Source organism: Falco cherrug, chromosome 4 (assembly GCF_023634085.1).
Source record: "Falco cherrug isolate bFalChe1 chromosome 4, bFalChe1.pri, whole genome shotgun sequence".
NCBI classification, from domain to species: domain Eukaryota; kingdom Metazoa; phylum Chordata; class Aves; order Falconiformes; family Falconidae; genus Falco; species Falco cherrug.
Window position 1 is genome coordinate 51,251,424 of NC_073700.1, and position 26,196 is coordinate 51,277,619.

General features: G+C 43.5%; 1 protein-coding gene across 16 annotated transcripts in view; it reads left to right on the top strand.

The window, feature by feature from the left end:
* The first annotated feature begins 1,543 nt into the window (after positions 1-1,543).
* MAP4 (microtubule associated protein 4) overlaps positions 1,544-26,196 on the top strand; it is a 139,970-nt gene continuing 115,317 nt past the window's right edge. For 15 of the 16 annotated variants that reach the window (XM_055706804.1, XM_055706799.1, XM_055706806.1 and 12 more), the window contains exon 1: positions 1,544-1,601. The gene's annotated coding sequence lies outside the window, so the exon portion shown is untranslated. Of the gene's footprint in view, positions 1,602-14,011; positions 14,062-26,196 lie in introns of all 16 variants that reach the window. The other variant, XM_055706800.1, reaches the window with a different exon arrangement.

Here is a 26,196-nt window from a genome sequence, read left to right on the forward strand (position 1 = left end):
GCAGAGCTTCCTTCTGTTAGAAAGGGGAGCATTAGTGTTATCACACAAGCAAGAACTCATCCTTAATATTTGTATCTGAATCATACACAAGCTATTTCTCTGTTCCGTAATTAACTTACTAACTCTCCACCCCTTCTGAAGGGAACAGGACTCTTTCAGAAGGTTTTTCTCACTCCTGAATGCTTTACCACTTATTAAAGCTGAAGTGATACTCTCTTCACTGGGTTGTTTTCTCATTTAACTAAAAGCTCAGGCATTCTACTTCCATGTAATGTGAAATGCCCATCTGTAGGGAGAAGAGCTAGCATTAGTGTTCCTATATGACTTTGCGTTAATAAGCAGGTGCTGAGATGATTCTTTGTTGTGAGACAGGCTTGATTGCTGGCTGTGGTGAAGAATGAGTTGGACATCTCTCTATGTGGATTGAAATATTTAACTGACTCTTGACTGTGCAACTTAATGCTCTTTTCTGCAGAGCACTGCATAGAGTATAAGGAGTGTCATTTTGATAGAATTTTTTTTGTAGCTGTACTGGTTTCACAGTAAAGAAACATAATGAGCATAGTATAAAATACTGTATAGGAACGTTTGGGACCCAATACCCAGTAGATAAGGAGATGGTTCCCTGGTAAAGCTGGTGGGTACAGCTTCACCGAAATCATGGAAAATGTGCTGTGTCTACTGCAGGGCAGCTCCAAATTTCTTTATTTCTTTTAAAAAATCTGGATCCCCTTAAAATATTAATCCACTTGTCATTAATGTAATCCTTAAAAGAATACAGCGTATGCTTTCCTAGTTGAGTAACATGTCTAGCAATACCTGTAGGTTTTGCCTTGAGAACGTATTAAAAACTTTGCAAGAGAGTCCACTCTGAAGTTTGGAAGTACAGAAAATGGCTTGGAGTGGGACAGCCTTTACCGAAAGAAAGCAAGCTTCACCTTTGCCTACTTGTTTGTCTCTGACTAAAACGTGACAGTTCTGCCATATGAAGGCCTTTAGGGTGCTTTGCACAGTGGTTCTACGTAGTATTAGCTGATAAATTGGACCGTAGATGTTTTGGTGCCTCTTTTAGCTTTGATTTTTATCTGGAGATGAACAACTGGTGAATCAGACCTGGCTGTCACCGGTGGCTATGCAGATGTATGCCTAACAGTGACTTTGAGAGCTTTTAAGCTGGTATATGAGCACCTGAAATACTACTTAGTGGAAGGATGTTCTAATCATCCTGGATTACTTCAGCTTTAATGGTGTGTTTGTAAAAACCTATTAAGATGTGTAATGAGGGAAAAGTTGCTCACAATTTTCATGGTATATCTGTAATAGCTTGAGCAAGTGCTTATGTGAAATAGCAATAGCTAGATAGTATTCCTCTTGAAGAACATGCATTAAAGAAAGGTGCCTGGATGACTGTAGTGGGGCTACAACAAAATTTCTCAAGTTTTAGTTAGAGTAACACAAATCATCTCCTAGCCATCCCTAGTTAGTTTACATCCAAGTACTCTGTAATCATATGGCTTCCTCTTAATTGTGCCTGTGTTGTATTTTGCAGATAAGCAGTTTGAGGACTGAAGGACCGGCTAAAGGGAACACCTGCTTTTGAGGTATGAACTATTATTTTAATGACACAACACTAAATCTTTCATTAAAGCAAAGGTTTGATACAGCTATGTGTACACACCAAAACTTCATCTGTTCTGGGAAATACAGCTACTATCTAGAGTTCTGAAATGTCAAAATCCCTGACAGAAGTTCAGTAGCAAGGCTTGGCAGAGCAGGCACGCCTGGCTATGACAAGTAGAGTGTTAAATCAACTCTGGGAGAGTCTGCATGTCTTTAAAAGGTATTATATGGAGAGTTCTGTGACGAACTTCTGCAGAATAAACATCTGAAATGTACTTACCTTTCCATTCTGTTACGTTAAACACTCTATTTACTACTCTTTTTGCATCCTTCCTCTTGGGTATTTATTAAAGTTTCTAACATTCCCCTGCTGCTGTTCAAGATAGCAGGGCTGGTGTGTGACTTGAGGGATGGCCTTTCTGGACAGTTGGACTTTTTCTTGATTTTTTTTCTGCTGCAGAGGGCAGATGTCTTATTTAACTTGGTCACAAATCTTTTTATCAGAGGACTACAAAACATTAAAATGGGCAAGCTAGGCTAAAAAAACCCCCAAGTTTGATTTGATTTGTTAGGAATTTGGAGCAGTGGATCATCCAGATTTCTTGTCCTAGCTGTCCTTGTGGAAGGCACCGTAAAACTACACTTCCATTGGGGTCTATCATCACGTCTGCAGTCAGAGGGTATTTGAGGTGCAGGTGCTCAGATAACATGTTTTAGTGAAGGAATACAATTTCTTCATGGTATTTGTATGGACTGAAGTACGCAGGTGTCTTTTACATCGCAGTTTTGACAGTGGTTGTTCTCAAATGCTGCCTGTTTCTTCAAGTCCTGGGAGCAGCATCAGCCTGTTTACTCCGCTAACTAATGCGTCCTTCTGCCTTAACCTTAAGGTAGCCTAGAATGTGAACCAGTGAAACACAGGACACAGACTTGTACAAAAATGACTACTAAGCTGTCACTGTCACTCTGCCAGTACCATCCAATGATACTTGGCTGTAAGGAATGCAGAGGAGTCGAATGTAGTTCAATTACAGCTTGTTTTTACATCACCAACTGTATCTACTATGATTTACTAGAGCCGTCTTGAAGTGAAGTCAGTAGCACTGCATGTCTCCAAAAACTTTGTTATAGATGTGCGATAAAATTTCCCTAAAATGTTTTTTTTTTTTTTTCTTTTATTCTCCTGAAATGGCAGGTGCAGAGGTAGTCTTGTAGGTGCCAAGTCCTGTCTCTTTGGTTGGGCTGATGCTCTTGTGTATCCATTCACGATGTGACTGGAACCAGGCTCGGTTAGGGGCAGCCACACCACCAGTTGTTTATACTGTGTGCTGTGGCTGCCTGCCAAACCATCTTAAGTTGTTCTCCAAAAGCCATTTGAATAAAAGCCAAATAAGATGGCTTAATCTCCCCCTGGGTGGGATGAAGGGAGGGGAGGTGCCCAGAATGCTGTGCGTGCTTTTAACCGTGGCCTCAACAGAGGTAAAGAGGTCATGGGAGGTGGACTGTCCCCTTCTCCTGGAGGGAGTGAGTATCATACGCAGCTGAACAGAGAAATGACATAGGAGGGCAAGAGCACTGCATTGCCTTTCCTGCATCTTCCAGGCTTGGCCTCTTTTTTTTTTTTTTTTTTTTTCTTTTCTCACTCACCCTTTCTACTTCACTTAGCTTTGACCAATGTGGTCTTAATGTCTGCCAGACTCTGTGGATGTCTCGAATTGATCTCATACTTCAATTTACTTGGTCGTGTTACTAACTCCAATGTTGTGTAAGGGGGTGAGTTTGCTATGTTGTAACTTTCATCCTTTCCTTTCTCCATTGTACAAAAATGAGTTACAATGTAAGCTGCCTCATACAGTCCCAGGGATACATGGTAGTTGTACCTCTCAACATTTGTTGTTCTGTGGTTTCAGGACATGGAAACCAAACAGGTGTTTCCCACAGACTGTATTCAGAAGCTAAAAATGCTTCCTGAAGTAATTTATCCAGGAACATTTAACCCATGCTCATTGACTGCCTAGATGAATAAAGGCAACTTCCTCCCCAGTGTCCTTTGGAGAAGCCTGGGAGAGCAGGCAGGAAGGAGGAAGTGTTTGTGCAAGTCTGGCCCTGGCTGGTTGGTTCTTGTTGGATGACCCGATTGGGGAGTATCTTGGGTTCTTTACAAAACAATGACCTGTTCAGCTCGGATTGTCACTCAGAAATAAATGAGTTCTTCCTGCTTATTCTGTAATGAGCTCTTTCAGCCAAATACAGTTGTGTGTTCGGTCATCTTACTTGCTTTCTTAAACTACAGATACTGACTATGACTTGTGGCACCTAGAACTTGATTTGATTATTGTATTGTTTACTTGCGAGTAGGTGGGGAGAAAGTTTTTTTTTACATTACCTGCTGGATTAATTTATATTTTTTGTTTCCTCTCAGTTAGAGCAGTTATACATGTGCAAACCCACATCTTTAGGATCAAATTTATTGATGACAAGTGAATGAGATGGGGGGCAGCTGCTGACATAATTGTGATAGCAAGCAGCAGCTACTTCCTTCTATGTGACTCTCTGCTCCCCTCCTGCAGCAGAGTTCTGCTTACAGAGAATTCTGCTTGGATAAGGCAAGCAAATAAGAAAGAACTTCCTCTGCTGCTGTGCTTCAGCAAACCAAGTGAGATTGCTTGTCCTCCAAGAGAATTTTGCAGTTTGCTGGATGAGGGGCTGCTGCATTACCATTCACCCTTTTAAAACGGGGTTGGTTAAGGAAGTATGCACTGACCTTCTAGGCTGAGAATACTGAGAAGATTTAGCCCTTGAAGAGCACACCCTTGGGAAGAAGGTAATGCTACCATGTTACTTTACCACATGCGGTTTTACTTCCTTAAAGTGATGTGGGCAGAACCCTTTATTTTAATTACAATATAAAAAAAGGGGTTTTGGTGTTTTTTTTCCCAGTACTACATTGAAAAATTATTTATTTTGTGCTTTATCTTTCCCTTTTTGTAAGGGAAACTGCCTGTGTCAAAGGGCACAATACTGTTATACTGGATATTGCAGCCATACCTGCAATAAGGAAGTGAATAATTCTCTAAAGAAACTAATAGACCATACCCAATAACATCGGGGAGAGACCTGAAATTTGTTTTATTGCTCTTTCTTCCATGGAAAGCTCAGCTTTTGTTTTCTAACCAATGCCTTGTTTTTCAGTTGTTGTTGAATGTATTTGTTATCAAGAGTACGGAAATGTAAATACAATAGTGGTTGAACTGCAGCAGTTACTCCCTTCCTCCTCTGCTGGCTTCCTGCGTACACTTTGGAAGTTGGAAACTATTCTTCTGCATTAACTCATGTCAGAAATGAGTGTTCTTCCCCCTGTTGCCACCCCAGCAGATTTCAAAACCCAAAGGGTATGCGCAAAGAGAAACAATTGCTCTCACATATGTTCCTTGAGACTGACAAGTAACGTAAGGCCTCTTGCTGTAGCTTCTTTTATCATTTTCCCATGGTCCAGCCTGATGTGCAAGCGTTGGCTAACAGGACATTTTTTTTTATTTATTTTCCCCCCTCCACCTTACCCAACCAGGTAAGTCACACAAGTCACCATTTAATTGGACTAAGTACACATTCATCCTTGCAACATTTGAACACATTTATTAGAAGAAAAATATAACAAATTAGGAGCAGTGCCTTCACTGACTTGAGTGTATTTCTCCCAGACTTAAGTTTGCAGTTATTTTGGGAAGCTGTTGCTTAAATATAGTGGTTCTTGTTCTAGTTGGGTCACTAGTAGCTAGTGTTGGTTGCTTTCTTAGGCAGGAATTTTTTCATTAAAACCAGCTCAGGGCAATGGAAAGGCTGAAATGGTAGACTAGTCAGGAGAAACTGGGTTCAGCTGTTTGATGGGTGGAAGCAGTTAAATTGACCTCACCTATGGCTGTTGTGCCTTTTTTTTTTTCTTCTTTTTTTTCTAACAAGTCTGTCATGAACTTTGTATGGCAGCAATAACTTTCTGGAGAGAGTTATTTATTTTCAGTTACCCAGGTCTTTTTTGCATAACCTGCCACTTATAATGCTGTTAATATGTCTGTACTGCACTAATGCTGCTCCCTTTTCAGAACGGAGGAGTTCTGTGATGCTCTTATGGCACTTGGCCAACTGCATGACTGAACTTAGCTAAATAAAAATCCCTGGGATCCTCTCTAAGAATAAACATCATGTGAGAGCAGGAGTGTTTCCCTGCTTTGAGAGAATTAAAATGGCGTGCTGGTAAAGAATAACAGCAGCAGCTTAAGGGCTAGGCTGGCATCCCTCTCTGGCTAAAAGGGATAAGCTACAAGTCCAGAGGAGGCAGAAGGCTCTGGCACGTAACCTTTAGCTTTCCTTGCTATTGAGTTTGTCAGTCCAGGATGACATAGTGCTTTCAGAATGGACTGTTTTTATAATTCAAGGATCTGGTAAATACCATTAGAAATGACATGTGAACATACTTGCTTAACTTTTTGGTCTAGCAGTGTTTTATATTGGGCCTTGGCCTACAGCTGAAATACCTACTAATGGGCTATTGAGCAAATTTCTGAGCACTTCTCTGTACCTGTATTTTCTTTCTTTTATTCCTCTTGGTAGCATGGGAGGTACAGGGACTTGTGTAGGTGTCTGGTAATGTTGCCTCAAGTGGGCCTGCATGTGGCTTATGTTCTGGCACAAGCAGTAATGGATGCTGAGATAATGTTATCTTGCAAGCAATTCCCTTGCTGAGGGAGAAGGTCACTGCTCTGCCAGCCTGTGGTGCCTTAACACTGGTAATGGAGCACATGTATTCTGTGGTCCTTCAGAAAAGTGTGTTTTCTCCCCTCTGGGAGTTTTGTAGTGACTCAGTGGACCTTTCCCTGCTTCACATATGATTCTGAACCTAAATATTATCTTTCTACCTTTCTTTGTTTTGGAGCTGTTACATTACAAAATAGGAATGCCTTTTTCTCTTGGATCACAAGCAGGCAATGTTTACTTTGCAGGCTTCTAGCAAATCCTTTCGTTGAGCTATTGTAGTCAAAGAGTTCAGCTCTGCTTGCAGAGGTGCCTTTGGTTTAAAGATGCAGAGGTTTGGCATCTTTAAAGCTGTATGCTTCTACCTTGTTTTAAAAGGACTTCTGATTTTTATCTTTCTCACTTGTGTGTAGGTACAAATATCCCTACTTAGAAGTAATTCCTAGTAACATGGAGTATGTTTAATCTCCTTTATATGTGTTGTGGAATTGCCCCAAGATGAACAAAATCCATGCACTGAATTGCAAGAGGTGGTGTAAAAAGCCAGGCCCTTCCTAAGCATGTTCTAGCAACACACTACTAAAGCAAAGACAGACAAAGGTATCCCAAAGCTGTTCTTAAGAGTAAGAAGGAGCAGGCTCCACAGCTCTGAATCTTCTAGGTATACTTTGCCACCCTAAATATGTCTAGGGACTTCATTTCTTCATGAATTTTTGAGCGCCTGAGTGGCCTCTGTGGAAATACAGACTTGAATTTTGTTCCTGGCCTGAAAAGCAAACACATGTGAAGCAAACAAAAGGCTGCTAATGCTTGGTAAATGGGAACGTTGACTCTAGTTTGCCTACATGGTCGCAAAATTCTGATCTGGCTGACGCTCTAAAACCTTGGCAGGGCACTAACAGAGCATTTGCTGCTCCTTTTTAAATGTCTGCTTCCATAATGCTTTGTTGTGGTTTCCAAATGGCAAACCCCTGCCTCTCTACTAGCTCCAATGTGTCTGTTCTGTTTCAGGGTTCCTTTTGGGGCATATCTGTCGGTTCTCAAAAGCCTGAGAGGAGGTCATGATTCTCCAGGGAAACTAATGAGTCTTTAAACTAACTTACTTGCTATAGCTAAGATCTTGCAGAATTTGCAAGTAGCTAAAATTAATTTCTTAGTGTAGTGTGTTTTGTTTCATTCTTCGAAAGTTTTTTGACCTTCTAGTAGTGGAACGCTTTAAAGTATTGTTTGCTCTTTGCAAATCTAGTTGAAAAAGCACTGACAGGTTTGCTGTTTCACTCATCTGATTCTGAGACCTCAAGCTGATGATGAGTTGTCATTGATGAAAATAGTTTACTAGTCACCTTTCTCATTTTGAAGCTACCAGTTCTGTGTCCTGATCGACAGGTTCTCATGCTATATAATTATGTTGTCAGAGGTGCTTATTTTAATTAAAAATAAAGTAGCTACTTCAATATAGTCACTAACATAACTAGAATTATTCAATATAGGTAAAGGAGTAAAGCTTCTATGTAAACGGAGTTCCTGGAAGGAGTGACTGTGCATACCTGGTCGCCAAACGAGCTGCTTCTGTTTTCATGGTTGTAGCTGCTGCTCTCCCCAACCTGTGATGTTTTAGGCTTCTTGCTCAACTTTTATCTTGCTTTTTTGAGTAACACTGACTAATGTCTTGATCTTGGAGCGCTTCTCTAGAGTCAGTTTGCTTGTAGCAGATGGCACCCAGCCTTTCTTGTGGGCATCAGATTGTGTATTTGAGTAGGAGAAGCCACAAAGTTGGCCTCCAGGAGCTCTACTTGATAAGGTCTTTCCAGTGCCATTTATGACTTGTTTTATCCTTCTTGAGAGCCCTTGTGAAATAAAGGAGCAGAGTTGCTGGGCCTAAGTCTTGCCTCTTTCTGCCAGCCCATTTCCGCAAGCTTGAATTGTTTCTGCTGTTCTACAGGAAGTTTAACTTGGTATTTTTCAAGACTTACTACATTGGGCTTCTTGGTGTATGTATGAGATACGCTATGGATGTAACACATTAAATGCTATTTAATGTCTCCTTATATTATTCTTCAGTGAGAGCTTTGTTTGATTACCTTAACTCTAGAATCTGTCCTCTATGGTCTTACTTTCTCCGCTACCCTCTCAGATGTGTATAGACATAAGACAAAATGTTGACAGTTCACGAATGCATCGAGGGGCTGCACAGTGGTATTACAACCATAATTAAGCTGGACTGGATCTCTGAAAAATTTATTTTACAGCATGACTGGGCTCTTTCTCATCTCCTGGTTTGTAATTCCAGTGTTCATACTGTACAGTTTTCTTCACAAGCAGTAACAGAAGAAATCATGTTAGAAATTAAAGCAGAAATTCTTATGTAAGCACAAGATTGGTTATTCTGGGAGCTGCATATATAAGACAAATGTGGAGTAAGATGAATTTAGAGAAGTTGACATGAGGACCAAGTGACTGAGGTGAACTTTATTAGTGAAACTTCTCCCTTTTTGTGCGTTCATTAGTAGTCTTTTCCAGGCCACAGCAGTGAGATGATCTTGCAGGAAGAATAAGGAGGTACAAAATAAGTAATAAAAATGGGAATTATTGACTGAGCTACTGTATTAGAAATGTGCCATCCTTCCCTTCCTCCCAAGAGAAGGGACTCTTTAGTAAAAGAAAGCCAGAAAGCCAGTATTTTCTGGGTTTTGCTCTTAGGGGGGTACAAGCTACTTTCCTTTCTGATGCATGTGCTATTAAAGGAAAGCAGCTGACAGGAACAGCTGCTTGCCTTGCCTGTTTGGTTTGTGGCTTAGCAGTCAATATGCAACATAGAAAGAAATGTGCTTTGCTAACAGCCAGAGTTTTCATACCCTGCCCCCACTTCGGGTGTCTTTCCCTCTGTCCTCTGCCAAGTGAAAAAAGGAGATTCTTCCCCGCCATGATTAATGAAACTCTCCTTATTCGGTGCTGCCTCGTCTGGTGAGCAGCACAGAAAATCCTGTCTTCTGGCTTGAAAACCAGCAAAGAAGTGTGACTGTGGGGAGTTTCTTTTTTAAAGTAGTTAAGGAATAGGTCATTTTAGAGCTGAAAGTCTGTGCAGAAGGTGGGCAGAATCCTTTATTTTTCTTAAATAATAATTTATGACTTTTAGAGATGACATACCATGCTTTTTTAGGTCTCATTTCAATGCTTGTAGGCCTGTGCAGAGCTAGACACTTGAAAGTCCCTCACAGTTACTATCTATGAACTCATCTTCCATGTGGCTTTTTTGAAGGCCAGCCAAAACCATTAATCCCCATCTTCTAGAGTCCCTAATCCCTGCTGGGGTTTATAGGAAAGTTATTCTTGTACTCCCCATGAAGCTGCTCTGGCAGAGTATCTATCCTGCTGTAACTTAAGGCAAGTTTATTAATGTGACTCTTTTATCAGCTTGGAAATGGTACAGCTCATAATGTAGCAATCTGACTTGGACAGTCTTACCCCATCTTGCTGAGTGGTTAATAGTAGTGAAATTGCCCAAAGGAAGGGAATCATTCAGGAGGCTGGTGTTCTCTTATCTCAAGTATAATTAACAATAGTAAAACACTCTTTGCAGGCATGAATATATACCATGTATTTTTTGGGGGTTGGGTGCAAGTGAAGTCAGAGTTGGAAGTGGTCTGCTGGAATGATTCTTTGCAGTTGTATCACTCTTGCTTTTCTCAGCTTGACACTCTAAAGCCTCCTGGCTCTGGTTTTTGTCCAGTTGTGGCTGGGCTAATGTAAGGCCCTCTTCCTATGCGAGCCTCCCCCCTTCCCACCATCCTTACTTGCTCAAAGACTTTTCTTTGATTCCAAGTCAGCATCTCCAAACATTCAGGACTGGTTTGGGTGGGCTTCCTTCCATTTGTTGTCCTTTTAGGGTTTGTTTGTGATTTAGACAGGAGGGAAGTCTGAACAATTTTACCTTTGGTTCATGACTGTTCACTCTTGCCAGTTTTGGTAGCACTGGTCAGCTTTGGCTGTGCCACATCTTCTGTTGGTGGAAGTGGTTTATTAGGTGGCTTAGGGCCCTTGCTGTTAAAGGGACTTGTGCTAACTCTTTAGTGGTACATACTGTGGGGAAATTGCAAAATTCACTTTAGGCTTTTAGACAAATGCGGAACAATTTAAGTGTCATTCCCAGGGATGTGGTAGAGTTATTCTCCTGGGTGTCTGGAGTTTTCTCTGTCTGTGTTCAGTGACCAGAATTTGGCTTTTCAAAGCTAGGTAGCAAGAGAGTTGCTGCCTTGGCTTTGCTCTTGCTGTTAAATGTACTGATAAAATAGGCATGTACTTCATGCCTAGAATTCCTGTCCATCTCCTTCTGGAGCCATTGCATTTTGTTACTTCCCTGCATAGAGAAGTCAAGTTCTGCAAAAAGTATCTCCTCATTCTGAGCAGAAAAGAACCTGAACTAAGGCCAAAAGGGAGTGTAATGATGGAAAGCCTGCAACTGAACCTCTGAAATCTGAGTGAGCGACCAGAGTCTCACTGCACAGTACAACTGTCTATGCACGCTGGACTTCATACTGAGATCTTTGGAACAAGGAAGGGCCAGTCTGTGCCATGTAAATACTGTGTTCCAGAGAAGTAAATCTTCTGAACATCATCTTTGAGCCCCGTGATGTGAGGGAGCTGGAACAGTAACAGGTAAGTCCAGCTTTCTCAGGCTTAGCAGCAGCTCTGAACACTTTCAGAACAATAACTGGCCTATTTTGTGACCTCTCTCATGTCTCTGCTAAAGCAATACTTTGCAACCAAGTTCTGTTAAGGGGAGTATGTGAATCCATAAGTAAAACATGATGCAGTCATGTTTACTTAAAAATCAATGTTGCAAGTTAGTGTAGATGATCTCATGTCACCCACAAAAGGAGGGTATTTTATCTTTTAAGGGAAGAACTCTAGTAGTCCAAACTAGAGTCGGATAATAAATTAATATATTTATCCAGAGTGCTCTGAGAGTTCTGAATTATTACGTATCTGTAGCTGCCATTGATATACTGTCTGCCTGTTGCGGTGATTATGGGAAGGTGCAGAATATATATATTCTTGTCATATGTGAATAATAACGGGAAAGCTGCTCCCAGCTGATGGAGAGGCATTGTGCCTGTCCACTCCTTCCCCCTGACATCCTAATCCTTTACTAGGAAATAACTATAGGGAGGAAAATATCAGCCCAGAGCTTTAAAAAACAAGCAAAATTGACCAAGAAAAACCCCCTTGACTTCATATAGCTCTCTCCCTCCTCACTTGTGGCATCCCTGCCCATGGCCACATGTTGCTGTGTGGGACTGTGGTGCTCATGGTTAGGATCAGCATTTCCTAGCCCTGTGACTGCTGTTGTTTCAGCCCCATCAGCTGGCCAGGATGACTCTGGTAGCAGTGTGCTAACAAAAACCTGAGTAATGTGAGTAGTGACAAGATGTGGAAGCTTTTTAGATAATATTTGCTTTTATCTTAAAGCTGCATTTTCACATATATTTCCATGCGGGAAGAAGGTGAGGCGTAGCAAGAAGCTTAACGCCTGTCTTGTGTGGATACATGCAGTCCTTGCTTTTAGAGCTGGCCTTCTAGGTTAATTCTGGTTGTCTTCATGGTTTTGCAAGTCAGGCTTTTCCTACTGTACTGACTTCTGGCCTTGCACTGTAGACAAACTGAAGCAATTGCAGACAAGTAATAACTTGTGGGTCTTTTGAAGCAGCAGAAAAAAGACCTTTGTATATTAGTTAGCAGGATTGGTGGCTGCCTTTCCATTGCAGGAGTAGTTAGGACTCCTAGAGCTAGCTTCACAGCACCCAAAGTAATTTTAGCTCCTAGATTAAGAGCAAGGGAGTTACACAATGGCCGATCGTGTTCATTCAAATTTTCAGGTATCAGAGATGCAAATTCCAGAATTATTCCTCAATTTTTTTACATCGCTTTGTCTTGTTTCCATTCTTGGCAAAAGCCACTGCATGAACAAAATTGCATACTTACTGTAGGACCACGCTACTGTGTGCTCTTGACACTAATTGATTCTCTCAGAGTCTTGGACAGAAATGGATCCTCTCCAAAACTGTGTGGCCAGCAAGGCTGGGACAGTTTTGGTTTGCCTTTAGGCCTTTAAGGCTTGCTGTCAAGATGCAAAATGCAAGTGCTTCTGAACATACCTTGTTCTGTTCATAGGCTCACTGGTTTCAAAAATAATAACAGTGGTCTTCAAAGAGTATCAGAATCACAGAATAGCTGAAGTTGGCAGGGACCTCTGGACATAACGTAGTCCAGCCCCTCTCTGCTTAAGGCAGGGTCAGCTGGAGCAGGTTGCCCAGGATTGTGTGCTGTTGGGTTTTGAAGATGTCCAAAAATGGAGAATCTAGAACCTCTGAGCAGCCTGCAACCTCTTGGACACTTAGTCCAAAGTAACTACCCAGTAGTGTTGGTTATATGGAAGATGGTTGGTTGGTTGATTTGACTTTCTTTTTTTCTCACAACACCATTTTAAGAGGTTATCCAGGAGCTTTCTGTCAGTCAGATACTTGCCAAGTGAGAAATGATCTCCCCTTTAGCACAGTCTACGTCTTTGATTTTAAGAATGACACATGACAGACTACTATTGATGCCTCCTAAGTCTCCCTGTTCTATCTAAAGAATGTCATGTTGAGAGCAGCCCTGAGGAAAGGTACTGGGGGTGCTGGTGGGCGAGAAGCTGGACGTGACCCGGTCACGTGCGCTCGCAGCCCAGAAAGCCCCCCGTGCCCTGGGCTGCATCCCCAGCAGCATGGCCGGCGGGGCGAGGGAGGGGGCTCTGCCCCTCTGCCCCGCTCTGCTGAGACCCCCCTGCAGCGCCGCCTCCAGCTCCGGGGCCCCCAGCATAAGGAGGGCACGGACCTGTTGGAGCGGGGCCAGAGGAGGCCACGGAGATGGCCAGAGGGCTGGAGCCCCTCTGCTGCGCAGCCGGGCTGGGAGCGCTGGGGTTGTTCAGCCCGGAGAAGGGAAGGCTCCTGGAGACCCTGGAGCACCTTCCAGCACCCAAAGGGGCTGGCGAGGAAGCTGGGGAGGGGCTTTTCCCAAGGGCCTGCAGCGCCAGGACAAGGGGGAACGGCTTTGCACTGAGAGAGGGCAGATGGAGATCAGAGCTGAGGGAGAAATCCTTCCCTGTGAGGGCGGCGAGGCGCCGGCACGGGCTGCCCAGAGCAGCTGTGGGTGCCCCAGCCCTGGCAGTGCCCAAGGCCAGGCTGGACGGGGCTGGGAGCCACCGGGGCTGGGGGAAGGGGGCCCTGTGCGTGGCAGGGGTGGGACTGGGGGGTCTTTAAGGGCCCTTCCATCTATGGTAGGATTCCATGATACACAGCCACCCATAGGTGTGTGTGCATATGTATATATTTAGGCATGCACAAACAAGAATTGTTTCTGTGCTCTTTCATTTGGGTATTCCTTCTGCCTTGATCTTTGACAGAGATCTAGTTCCAGCTAATTATTGTTATTTTGCATAAGTGCTGAATGTAGACTTTATTTTTAAACTGCTTTTACTTAATTAAAAATAATTGTAATAAGGGGCATATAATAGGCATTTTACCTGCCACTAGAATACAAATTCCTCGAAGTCTTGAAGAACTAGTATTTATTTATTTATTTCTTTTTTTTCCACTAATAACAGGTCTGCATACAGAGATCAATTTGTCTGGAGAGCTTCCATAATAACTAGAGGTAATGCAGTTAGTCCTTTCCAAGCAACTTTGCTCAGGCAGCATTGCTTTTCTTCCATGGAGGAGGTGAACATTAAGTTGAACAGGATGGAATTTGCAGGAACGTTCCTTCCCTTGCAGGTGATCTCTTGACAGGAGCCTGGCTGCATGGTTGTTGTCCGGTACTTGGCACTGGGGAGGCCGCACCTTAAATACTGCCTTCAGGTTTGGGCCCCTCACTACAAGACACTGAGGTACTGGAGCGTGTCCAAATAGCAGCAACAAAGCTGGTGAAGGGTTTAGAGAACAAGTCCTACGAGGAGCAGCTGAGGGAACTGCTGGTGTTTAGCCTGGAGGAAAGGAGGCTCAGGGGACACCACCTTGCTCTCTGCAATGACCTGAATGGAAGTTGTCATGAGGTGCAGTCTGTCTCCCAAGTAACAAGTGATAGGACAGAGGGAAATGGCTTTAAGTTGCACCAGGGGAGGTTTAGATTGGATATTAGGAAAATGTCTTCACCAAAAAGGTGGTTGAGCATTGGAACAGGCTGCCCAGGGACATGGTGGAGTCACCATCCCTGGGGGTATTTAAAAGATGTGTAGGTGCGGTGCTCAGGGCCATGGTTTAGTGGTGGGCTTGGCAGCGCTGGGTTAGCGGTTGGACTTGATGATCTTAAGGGTCTCTTCCAACCTGAACAATCCTGTGATTCTGTGGGTGGCTGGTCTTTGTGCTTGGGAGGCAAATGCTTAGTGGGATGCATTAAACACCAAGATGGCAAGCAGCAAATGGCACTCTGTAAAATAGCAGAGGTTTTGACTGCTGAGAGGTTTTTGGCCTGTATTGTCATGGATTGGATCACCAGAGACCTCTATTTTGTTGAAATCTGATGTGGTTGATACCTGTACTAAATTAAAGCCAAGTTAAATGTTGCAGTGACCCAACTTCCTCATGTCAGAGATGACTAAAAAGCATATTCTTTTGGCTGATGCAAAGCTTGTATTTTAAATGAGCAGTACAGAGCACTGAGTTTGTCTTTGAAGAGTCTGTTGGAGATGCAAGTGCAAAGGTGGAAAGGTTGAGTGATGCATTGATCTATCCTTGCTGGCACAGGGCTAAAGTTTCTTGAAAAACATCATTGTGGATCACAAGGCTTCTGCCCTGGGGAGGGTGGAGCAGCCCTGTAATCTTGTTTGTTACAGCTGTAAATATATAGAATCCTTTCATGAGGTCTTTCAGTGTTTAGTAGCTGTTAGAATAGTGTTCCTTCTAGCCAGCTCCAATGACATTTTTATTTGTATTTGGGAGCTTTTCATCACCTGGTGGCGTGTGAGTTGCATAACATATCTCAAATGCACTCTGTAGATCTGCCTGATGTTGGAGATGTATCTGCCATAATGGAGATGCAAAAGCTGATGTCTGATCATTTCATTTGTTAGGCTGGGCACAATCTTATTCAGAAAGACAGATCAAGCTGGTTTTCCTCAGGTTTCCAATTTGTCTGTCTGTGTTTGAGAACCCAAGTAGACTTGAATTGTCCTTGTTGCTGCTACCTCCCCTGGATGGCCTTGTGCTGGTCCCTGCAGTTTCTTTTGAGGTCCCTTTGCTTTAAAGAAAAATGGCTTGTTTTTTGTTAAATCAAGTACAGATAACTTCAATGTAAGTGAATGTCCACATCTAGGAAGAGTGGCTATAAACTGAAATATAGCTTTAGTAAACCTGAAAAATGTTGGACTGTCAGCTTACAGGCTGACTTTAATTATGGCTTTTATGTTGGCAGTGAGTAGGAGATGCACATGTGGAGAGAGGAGGTTACTTTACAGCTTTCCTCTGGCTAGTTCAGGATTTCTGCCCAGTTATCTTTGTAGACTTTATCATTTCATGAAGTGTAAACTCTCCAAGCTATGAATGTCTGGAGGGCAGGAAGAAAATAGAAGTTGTCTCAAATCTCCAGAAAACAGAGAATCTTTTTAACATTACTCAAGTGGCATGAATACTGGCAGACTGTCTGCTGCCTTACTTTGCTAATTCACATGCCATCTGAATAACTGAATATGGTTAAAGCATGCCTCATTGGCTTTAGTATTGCTTTCTTAAGGGAAGTCTAGCTGATGAAAATGTTTCAGGCTTATCAACAGAAATGTTCATTAAAGACCCTTTGCAGTCTAGTTGTAGAAGTTGGGTATATTTGCAGTATCAATTAGCAGAAAAAGTAATGCTTTACTTTAAATAGTGGAGAAATGGCTCATATCTTAAGTAATGAAACCCTACAAATTGATGGTACTCTCTGGAAATACTAATAAAACCCAGAATTATGTAGACTCGTACAAGGCATTATGAAATTGAAATAAGTGCACTTTTTAAAGCCATCAGCTTTGAAATTCTGAAGGTGCAGTTTAGAAAATCTAAAGGTATAGCATTAAAAAACACAACCCAGCCATTGTCAGCTAGAGTGTTTTGTTCAGATGACTTTCCCTGTCGTAGTCTATTGGCCTTGCTGTGGTAGTTTCCGTTCTGCTCTGACAGTTGCTCTTTGTTTATTCAAAATATTAACATGCCCATGAAAGTGAGTGACTAATAGTATTAACGAAGCACAGTTGGCATGCAGGCCGTGCTCACCACCTGCAGTGCTCACAGCCCCCCGCCTGCAGCCATCCTGAGCATCTTTGCAGGGTCACTTCAATTGCCTCAAACTTTCCAGATTCTGAAGTACGGGTCCCAGCTGAGAGCATAACTGGTTCCCAGTTTGTCTTTGCTGCTGGTGCTTGGGAAAGTTTGTGAACCCACCTGGAAGATACTGTGCTGCTTTTCCTCGGATCCACATGTAAATCAATGTGCCACTTTCACACCTTAGAGCTGTATTGCTAAGTGGGAAGTTGAGGAACAAGTGTACTGCAGTCAAGCTTTGCTCAGTCTTCTTGTGGCTCTTGTGTTCACTTTCGTCTTTTGCCTTTTTTCCTTAGGCTTTTTTCCATACTCAAGTACATGTATATACATGTGTTCCACCCAAGACTTTGCTTGAACCACAGAATCGTTCATGTTGAAAAAGACCCTTGAGATCAGAGTCCAACTGCTAACCCAGCCCTGCCAAGCCCACCACTAAACCATGGCCCTAAGTGCCATGTCTACACGTCTTTTAAATACCCCTGGGGATGGTGACCCCACCACCTCCGTGGGCAGCCTGTCCCAGTGCCTGACCACCCTTTCAGAGAAGATGTTCCCCAACCCACAATCTAAACCTGCCCTGGGGCAAGGTGAGGCCGTTTCCCCTTGTCCTGTCACTTGTTCCTGGGAGCAGAGACCGACCCCCCCTCGCTGCACCCCGCTGTCAGGCAGCTGCAGGGAGCGAGAAGGTCCCCCCTGAGCCCCCTTCTCTCCAGGCTGAACCCCCAGCTCCCCCCTGAGCCCCCCCCAGGCTGGTGCCCCAGCCCCTTCCCCAGCCCCCTGCCCGGCTCTGGACACGCTCCAGCCCCTCAGGGTCTGGCTGGTGCTGAGGGGCCCAAACTGAGCCCAGCATCCGAGGGGCGGCCCCCCCAGTGCCCAGCGCAGGGGGACGGGCACTGCCCCGGCCCTGCTGGCCACGCCGTGTCTGACACCAGCCAGGGCGCTGCTGGCCCCCTTGGCCACCTGGGCATGCGGGGGGCTGGTGCCCAGCTGCTGCCCCCCAGCCCCTTCCCCGCTGGGCAGTGCCCGGCCCCCTGCTCCCAGCCTGGAGCTCCTGGGGCTGGTGTGACCCCCGGGCAGGGTCCAGCACAGGGCCGGGGTGACCCCCACACAGCTGGGCTCGGCCCCTCGGCCCGCCTGCCGGCCCAGACCCCCTGCAGAGCCCCCTGCCCCCCGGCAGGTCAGTGCTCCCCCCAGCTCGGTGGTGCCTGCACACACTGAGGTGCCCCTGGCCCAGTCGCAGCCCCTGCGCTGAGCCCTGGGGAGCACCGCGTGTGCCCGGGCCGGCGGGACGTGGCTCCGCTCCCCACTGCTCAGCCAGCCACCTTCTCACCCAGTGTAGGGTCCAGCTGTCCAAGCCGTGAGCAGCCAGTTTCTCCAGGAGATGCTGCCAAAGGCTCCACTAAGGTCCAGGCGGGCAGCACCCACAGCCTGTCCCTCATCCACTGAGCGGGTCACCTTGTCGTGGACCGAGATCGGGTCGGTCGAGCGGGACCTGCCTTTCATGAATCCCCGCTGGCTGGGCCTGACCGCCTGGTCGTGCTGGATGTGTCACGTGGTGGCACTCTGGGCCTGGCCCGGCACTGAGGTCAGGCTGAGAGTCTGTAGTTCCCCAGATCCTCCTTCCTGCAGGTGAGGTGGGTGTCACGTTGGGTGACCCCCAGTCACCGGGGACCCCTCGTGAGCCAGAGCTGCTGCGAGACGATGGGCAGTGGCTCGGTGAGCGCTGCTGCCAGCCCCTCGGTGCCTTGGGGGGTTCCACCTGGCCCCACACTCTGCTGTGTTTGCTCATGTTCAGATTTATTCAAACTGTTCTCTCGTAAGAGACCAGCAGTGCTTGGAGCTCTCATTTTGTTTTCTGCTTGGATCTGTTTTTGTTCCTTGTGTTCCTGATGTTCAAGTTCAGTTACTCACAGCTGAACAGGCTACAGACAGCTTGAGGATCTCCAGGATTGTTTCAGTGTGTGTGCGGTGTCACTTGGAGCTCATTTAACCTGTTTCGTTGGGAAGGCTTTTTGCTACAAGGGAAAAAAGCTCAAATGAGAATAGCAGTCGGAATCAAAAGCTGAGGGAAAGGTTATTAGCGACCTAGTAAGTGGAAGTAGTGAGGTATTGGATAGGGAAGAGGAAATTACTCTGAGCAAACCCCATTATGAGGAAGCAATAGTGGCTGAAGCTCTGCCTTGGCTTTGAAATTGTGTCGGCAAGCTGAATTACAACTTCGTTAAACCCATTTAAAGTGAGAAGTTAAAACATCCTGTTGATTATCTTATGTGTGGCTGTCAACTGATTGTGGAAGGGAACTGAGATTTGCATCAAGCCTTTGTTGTTGTTTTAGGGTTATTACTGTGCAGTTCAGTGGCACTGAATTTTGTGTAAATTAGGGACACTTTGCCCCATCCCTAGCCCTCTGCAGTACCCTCATGTCCATCACTGGTTGCCAAACTCTGCCAGTGTGAGTGATAGTGTGTACTGCAGCTTGGTAGTCCAGGGTGCAAATGCCTGCATTGTCCTTGTTTTTCTCTGTGGAGGTAATAGGAACTTTATTCCCTTTTTAGTTGCGTGCTTTTTGGCTTGTTATCTATAGGAACTTGGAGGTTCTGGGACTTTTTAGTATATTCTGTATACTTAAAATTAGCCAGAAGGCTGTTGGAGAATTTGGGCTGAAAAGGGAAACAACTCTGCAGGTGTCTTTGTCTGTTCTAGCAGTTCAGGTGTAAAACCAGCAAATACTCCAAATCTGCCTTCTCTGCACTTGCTACTTTTGGCCTTCATAAAGGAGGGAAGCAATTGCTTAGGCTATAGACATCATAGTTGGAAACTCTTATTGTATTTGTGTTGTCTGAAGGAGAACGTGGTTTTGTGTGACATGGCTCTTAACTGAAATCCTGATGTTGCTGAAAGTCCAAATATCCATTTGAAATTAGTAATAAGATATTTTGTGTGACGCCTTAAGTAAGCGGACGCTTCGTGTGATATGGCAGTTGGCAGCATGAGTGGTGTGGCAGATTGGAGCTGGAAACTGCTTGCTGCTGTTTGCTTCAGCTTGTCAGTTATGTGAAGGCTGCTGCCTACGCTCTGGTTCAAACAACTGTTCAAAGTTTAAAATCAGTGTTTGTTTTTTGCTATGGATATATCTATAGTCTTACACTTAACTAGTGGTATGATGATGTATGTGGTATCCGGTACTTAACACTTGTCTAACCAGGTCTTGAGTATCTGGACCAGACAGCCTTCCCTCGACTAGTGAGATGGTAACTGTACATCGCTGCTTTTTTTTTGGAAGTAATTCCTGAATATAAGCCTATAATTCAGGACACCCATTTTGAGGCCCTTGCACTGGTTTACCTAGCAAGTGAGTTGAGCATGAATTTGTGTGTGTTGCTGGAAAGACTTTAATACCCTTGGCCTGCATCTCATTACTTCTGAGAAGAAGCTTCTAGTAATTCGAGTGATTTCCTGTGGCTCGGAGCACAGAAACAAAGCAGGGATCTTACTGTCTTTAACTTTAAAAAAACCCAATAAATTAATCCTACCTGTTCAGAATGTGCCAAAAAAATGATAAAAAATTAAATTGGGTCATAGATTTGTTGTGCCCAGCCGTGGAATGTAAGAAATGTCAGCAACTTTATTCATTGATGTGTCCTCTTCTTTTGAAAGATAGATGCAGACATCCTTTTCACAGAGGACTCCCTTCAGGATATGGTGAAGGAAGATGACTTAGCATATGTCTGCTCCCTGCTAGCCTGTTTTCTTAACGCCTCAATAGGCACTGTGAAGTGCTCATGAGAGCCTCGTCTAAGAAAAGCAAGCTGACTTAGGACAAGAGAAATGGGAATCATGACTGAGCTGTCACTGTTTCTTCCAGTCGGGGATTTTGTTCTGTATGTAGTTAGGAGCTAATTTTAAAGGAGCAAGTGGATCTGATAAAATAATACACAGATTTATGAGCAGCATGTATATCAGAGTGTCTTCTTTAAACAAACAAACAAGCAAAAGTGAGGAGATGTTGCTTTGTTTCTTATTCATCTTGATGTGCTGCTTTTGTGAATAGATTTCTCCTACCCCTTTGGTATGAAGGTTGCTTGAACTTTGTTTTCATAGAGGAGAATATGTAGTTAATGCTGGTACGGATACAGCCAGCAACTATCAAGACTAGTGTTAAGTGGAAAAAGAGAGGCTGAGTGCGGATCACCTGGTCTGGGGCAGAGGTACAGGCTGTAGGAGAGCAGCAGCCTGGCAGGGCTCTGCGGAGGGCTGAGGTGCTGTGTCACTGCAGGGCTGGCAGGCAGCAGCGCTGCGCTCTGCTTGCATAACTGGCAGGGCTGGTACCTGTCGTGTATATGCTGCTCTGGAAAAAATCACCTATTCCCTCTGCCAAAAAGCCAAGGGAAGTCAGTCAACGCCATGTGCCAAGTATGAATCTGTTTAAACAGTTCACAGGTTTTCAGGTATATCTTTTTTTTCTTCTTGTGGGCAGCATCCCCTGCCCCCACTTGCCTGCTCTTCCCTTTTTCCCTGTTCAGACAAGATGCACAAAATCTGGGTCAGACTGATCATAACTTTAAATTCAAAGATGGTGCATGCCCAGAGGCATGTACACAACAGTGCAGTTAAGGAAGCTACAAAATGGAAATACAAAGTTCAGGAAATAAATTCCACTCTTCCCAAGATGGGAAGCTAGAGGCAGTGGCTTATGCAAGTAAGTGTGGCTCGTATTCCTTCTGCTTTCAGAGCGTGGCTGGATAAGATGGTGTTTCTTCAAAGTTATTCTACTAAGTCACTTAAAGTAAGACCTCTACAAGGAAGTGCTGGACTAACTTCTTAGGGATCTCTAGGGTGTTGTAAGTCTGTGACTCTCTAACTTGGTTTGCAGAGCACCAGTTCTGCATATATTTGCAAACTTCAGCTGTGTGTGTGTGGTCAAATGATGGTGGGAACACCCAGAAAGGAGCTTGTTTTGAAAGGGAGAGACAAATTGACTTGGGTAAATAGCAGGAGCTCTTTGGAACAATATGCCCGGATAGGGGGTCGTGATATGGGTAGGAGATTAAAACAAACTCTTCTGTATCTTTCAGATTAGCTAACAAGAAAGTGGATTTAATTTATTGAAACAAACGGGTTAGTCACTGGGTACACAAAGATTCTGAGCATAAAAAAGAACAGATGGGGCAATACTAGGTACAACAGATCAGCTGTTGCTGGAACATGAAGAAGTCTAAACCATTTATTATTATTTTTTTAAAGCATGAATTAAGGGAATATGATTTATTTGCTGTGGCATAATTTGAAGATTTCCTGGAATGGACTGAGGACTATCTAGCTACAGGAGAACTTTTTCTTGTCTGTAGTACAGCTGTCGGTGTGGGACTGATAACATAGTGGTCTGCTCCTTTCCACACCTTACCTCTGAGCAAAATACTTACTCGTTGTTCTTCAGGGAGGACTTGACTGTCTTCTGAGGCTCTCGCAGAGATAGAAATCTTAAGCCATACAGGTTGGTGTTACACCATTGCTGCTGTTACTCCCTCTGTTATTTAACAAACAAGAGGATCTAGGCAGCTGTGTCACAGCTGAAGAATTACTTAATAAATTTTTAAACTGCTGCCTTCTGAAACCTCAGTCATTCCTCAGTTTTGCCCTTTCATCTTTAAAGTTAATGTCAGAATTCATATCCCTTGTACTCCATTAATATCTGTTTTGCACAGTGATGTAACGTACGGTGTATTAAGGTACATCTTGAGGAAGATTCTTGAATGCTTCCTGCACGTAGCTAACTTTGTTCCATACGAATGAAAAATGGTATGGGAAGCATCTGTCTTGCTAAGCTGGTCAACACATGAATATGCTTCAGGTTCTGCTTTCTACTCTTAGCAGACTGCAGTATATTTATTTTCCTTTTAGCTTAGTTAACTCTATAAGCCCTAGATCAAACTGGGAGCCTGGGAGTTAGTGTAGTTTGGCTGGTCTAACACCAGAGGTGGAAACCAGAGAAATTGTTTCTAGTCCCAATTCTAGTGGGGTTCTGGCTCTCCTTTGACCCTACCTGGGCTGTGGAAGGCTTCCTGCAGCCAGTGTGGTGCTTTGTGTTAGGGCAGCCGGTTATTTGCCAGGCACTCTTATGTGTCTGAGAGACCAGTTCTGTATTTGCTACAAAAATGCAAAATGGCTTTTATTAGTTACTCTGATTTAGTATTATTTTTTTTATACATAGTTTCTGCATTCCCTGTGAAGTTAAATATAGACAAGGAAATGTCCTGCTGATAAGTCTATGTAACGTTATTATTTTCCCCCAGAAACTAGATTCCTGTAGCGTCCTAGCTCCTATGTAGGTCTGAAATAGTGACATTGTCAATGCTATTTTATGGCAACTATTTCATAAAGTGCTACCACATTAATGCAGACCAAAAAACCCATGATGTGAATCCATCAGTTGCTTGTGGTGGAATATGCTTATGTTGGAGGATGATCTGGGTGGGATTAGCTTGGAATTGAGTTTCAGAATTCATCAGTGCTTCCCTAACCCCACTTACACGGCAGGTCCGGCTCCCATGGGGTTCCACAGGCATTTGCTCTGTTAATTGAAGTGCAGTTGTTTAGGTCTAGAGGAAAGGTGGCTGACTGTCTCAGTGGAACAAGGACTAAATTTCTGGGCCATCTAAACACTGCTGATAAAGCTGCTCTGCCTGCAAACCTATGATTGTGGCCATACAGGTTTCTGTGCTGTCTGGTGTTGGCTGTAGATGGTTACTGCGTTTGGATAATGCAGAAGAGAGGATGCTAAATGTTAAAAGGGCCTCTCTCTAAAATAGGCAGGTAGTAGTTTCCATTAAAGTGGGAGGATATCAATGTCTTGCTATTTGGACAGAGACCCTAAATTAAACTGTCAAGAGGAAATGCTCCTAAAAGGCTGCTCATGTTCCTGAAACTAAAATAGCAGGAATATTTAATCTGAAGTGAACGTGTGAAAACTGTGAGCTGATGATTACAGTCTGTAAACTGAACTTAGTGCCAATGAGCATTTGGAGTGAGGCTAAAATGAGAGGTTTTCCTAAATATCATTTACATAAAGCTCAGGTTCTTGATGGGTAAACCTTGCTGTGCTGGCGTTGGTGCAGAACCAGATAAGATACGGTGAACATGAAGGACTTGTGAAATCTGCAAGGCCTGATTCAGCCCAACCTGGCATGCCTGCTGTGAAGAAGAGGAGTTGGGTTTTTCTTTCATTATCAGGTGTGTTCACTCCAGCCTTTGCTTGCTTATTCCCCAAGTTACTGGATGTTCTGTAGCTACATTCTGACTGCAGCCTTAATTCTTGCATTTCCTTGCAGCATCATGAAGCAGCTTGTTGAAAATTTTAAATAGCTTTTCTTCCCTATGCTAAATGAAAATTTCAAAAGGATGAAATGTTCATAGCTCCAATTTTTTTTTTTTTTTTTGAGATTGACTGACCCAAAAGATACCATTTCACTTTCAAGTTGAAAGCAAGGGAGGATGTGGTTGGAAACATGGCTATTCAAGAGCCACATTTCTTACTTTTGAAGAGACTGGCAGATCCAAAGATAAAAATTGTAGAAGTGACTTCCCTGTTTGAAACTCAGTGAAGGGTAATGTGGTCAACTGTGTGCAGATCTGTACGATGGCATGCCTTGAGAACAGTCAAGACTATCTGAAAGAAACCTTTTTTTTTTTTGTAAGTCTCTTTTACTTAAAGATGTCTGTCTTTTTTTTAATAATAATCATAATTCATTCAACTGACCCTGCAGAAAGGGTTAAGACTCCAAACCTTTCACCTCTAGATTTCCATGAAGTGGTATCTCTTCGAGGCCTTTATCTAAACCAACAAAAACTGCAGTTGCTGCTTGAAGTCTGATCTGGCTTGAAGTTTGACCTTTTATTGTTAAAGAAAAAAAGAATAGCTTTAACTGAATTAGTTTCCATAATATACTTGCATGCGATTACATAAACAACAATATCAGTGTGATGCCATTGTTTATGAAGAATTTGAAATATTGCCTTATAGAGGCTTGAACCTGTAGGTATGTTGTCAGTGGCCATATACTGCTGACAAAGAATTTCCTGTAGTTCAAGGAGTAGGAGCTTTTGTTTTTTCGGAACAAGAGGATCTGTGTTCTGCCATCACCATGTAAGTCGGTGACCCTGGACTGCTGCACAGTGGCCACTTGGATCCAGCCCTTCATTAACCAGCACATACAAATGCCCATTGTGTTTCCTTGCGAGTGTGTCTGGGCCTCTTTGCTCATGCAGCTCTGTATCTTCAGCTCAATATTTTTTTTTTTTTCCTTCTTAATGTGGTTTGGTGTTTCTTGTGCAATATAGTGAGAATTGGTTGTAAAATGTTGAATCACTTTACCTAAGCTCCGTGTATCTTTTTGTTTGGATGAATTTGTTGTTGGAACTTGAAACTTCACTTCCATGTACTTGTTCTCTGCTGATTCCCGACCAGGTACTGCTGCATTGGCTTGCCAGACTCCTAAGAGAGAGTAAATCTTTCATTAACATGGAGAGTCTCGGCATAGATTGTACATCTAGTAGTGAGTGTAATACAGATCAGCATCAAATCGCTTTGTGCTTCCAAACGTAGACCAAAACTAAAGGAAGCTGAGCTACTGTAGTAGGAGTTGTATGTATGCCTATTTAGATTCTAATGGCCCTTTATGGTTTTGGTTTTTACAGTTTGTACCAGACAATTTCTGCAAATGGCTAAAATATTTGATTAGAGCTTTTGGTGTCTTTGCTGCCTGGATAGTTATGTTGTGCATACAGAACACTAACACTGCTCTGAAAGCTTCAGAAATGTGCCTTTTGTCAAGCAGAAGTGGTGGGTTTTGCTGCCTTCGACAGCTTTCTATAAATTCACCTCAGTATTTCTTAGCTGCTGTTCCTAATAATAACTTCAGAAGGATGACATGTAAAAAAAATAAATAATTGTTTATGGGTGTATTTGTTATGCCAACCTGAAAGCTTTACCTACAAAACAGATGAATCAGTTCAGTTTTTCTGTTTAGTGCCAGGAAATTAGATTCTATGCTGAGATATGAACTGGGAAGGAAGAGATAAATGATGATTCTTTTTACTTGGTTTCCAATTTATAGCTTTATGTATAGTGTGTGTGTGTACTTTATTTTTTCATGTCAGCATTATTAAAAATTTACCTTCCAGCACAAATCCCAGGGCTAGAGTGGGTTTGCTGGTATTAGCAAGGTTTGCTGAGGACAGAAACATGCTGTGGGACCCTATCAGAGGGATCAAAAGCATCACTGAATATACATCAGAGATTATGTAAAATCCTAATCTCCATAGGGGAAGCTGGGTGGAGTCCAACCCAAGAACTAAATTCACTTGCGTCATTTGTCTTTCTGCTGCTGGGGATGTGTAATTAACTCTGAGATCTGGGGCAAGGCAGAAATCAATGTAAATTGTGTTTATGATAGCCAGGTATGGTGTTTTGGGGGTTCCCCCCCCACCTTTCCCC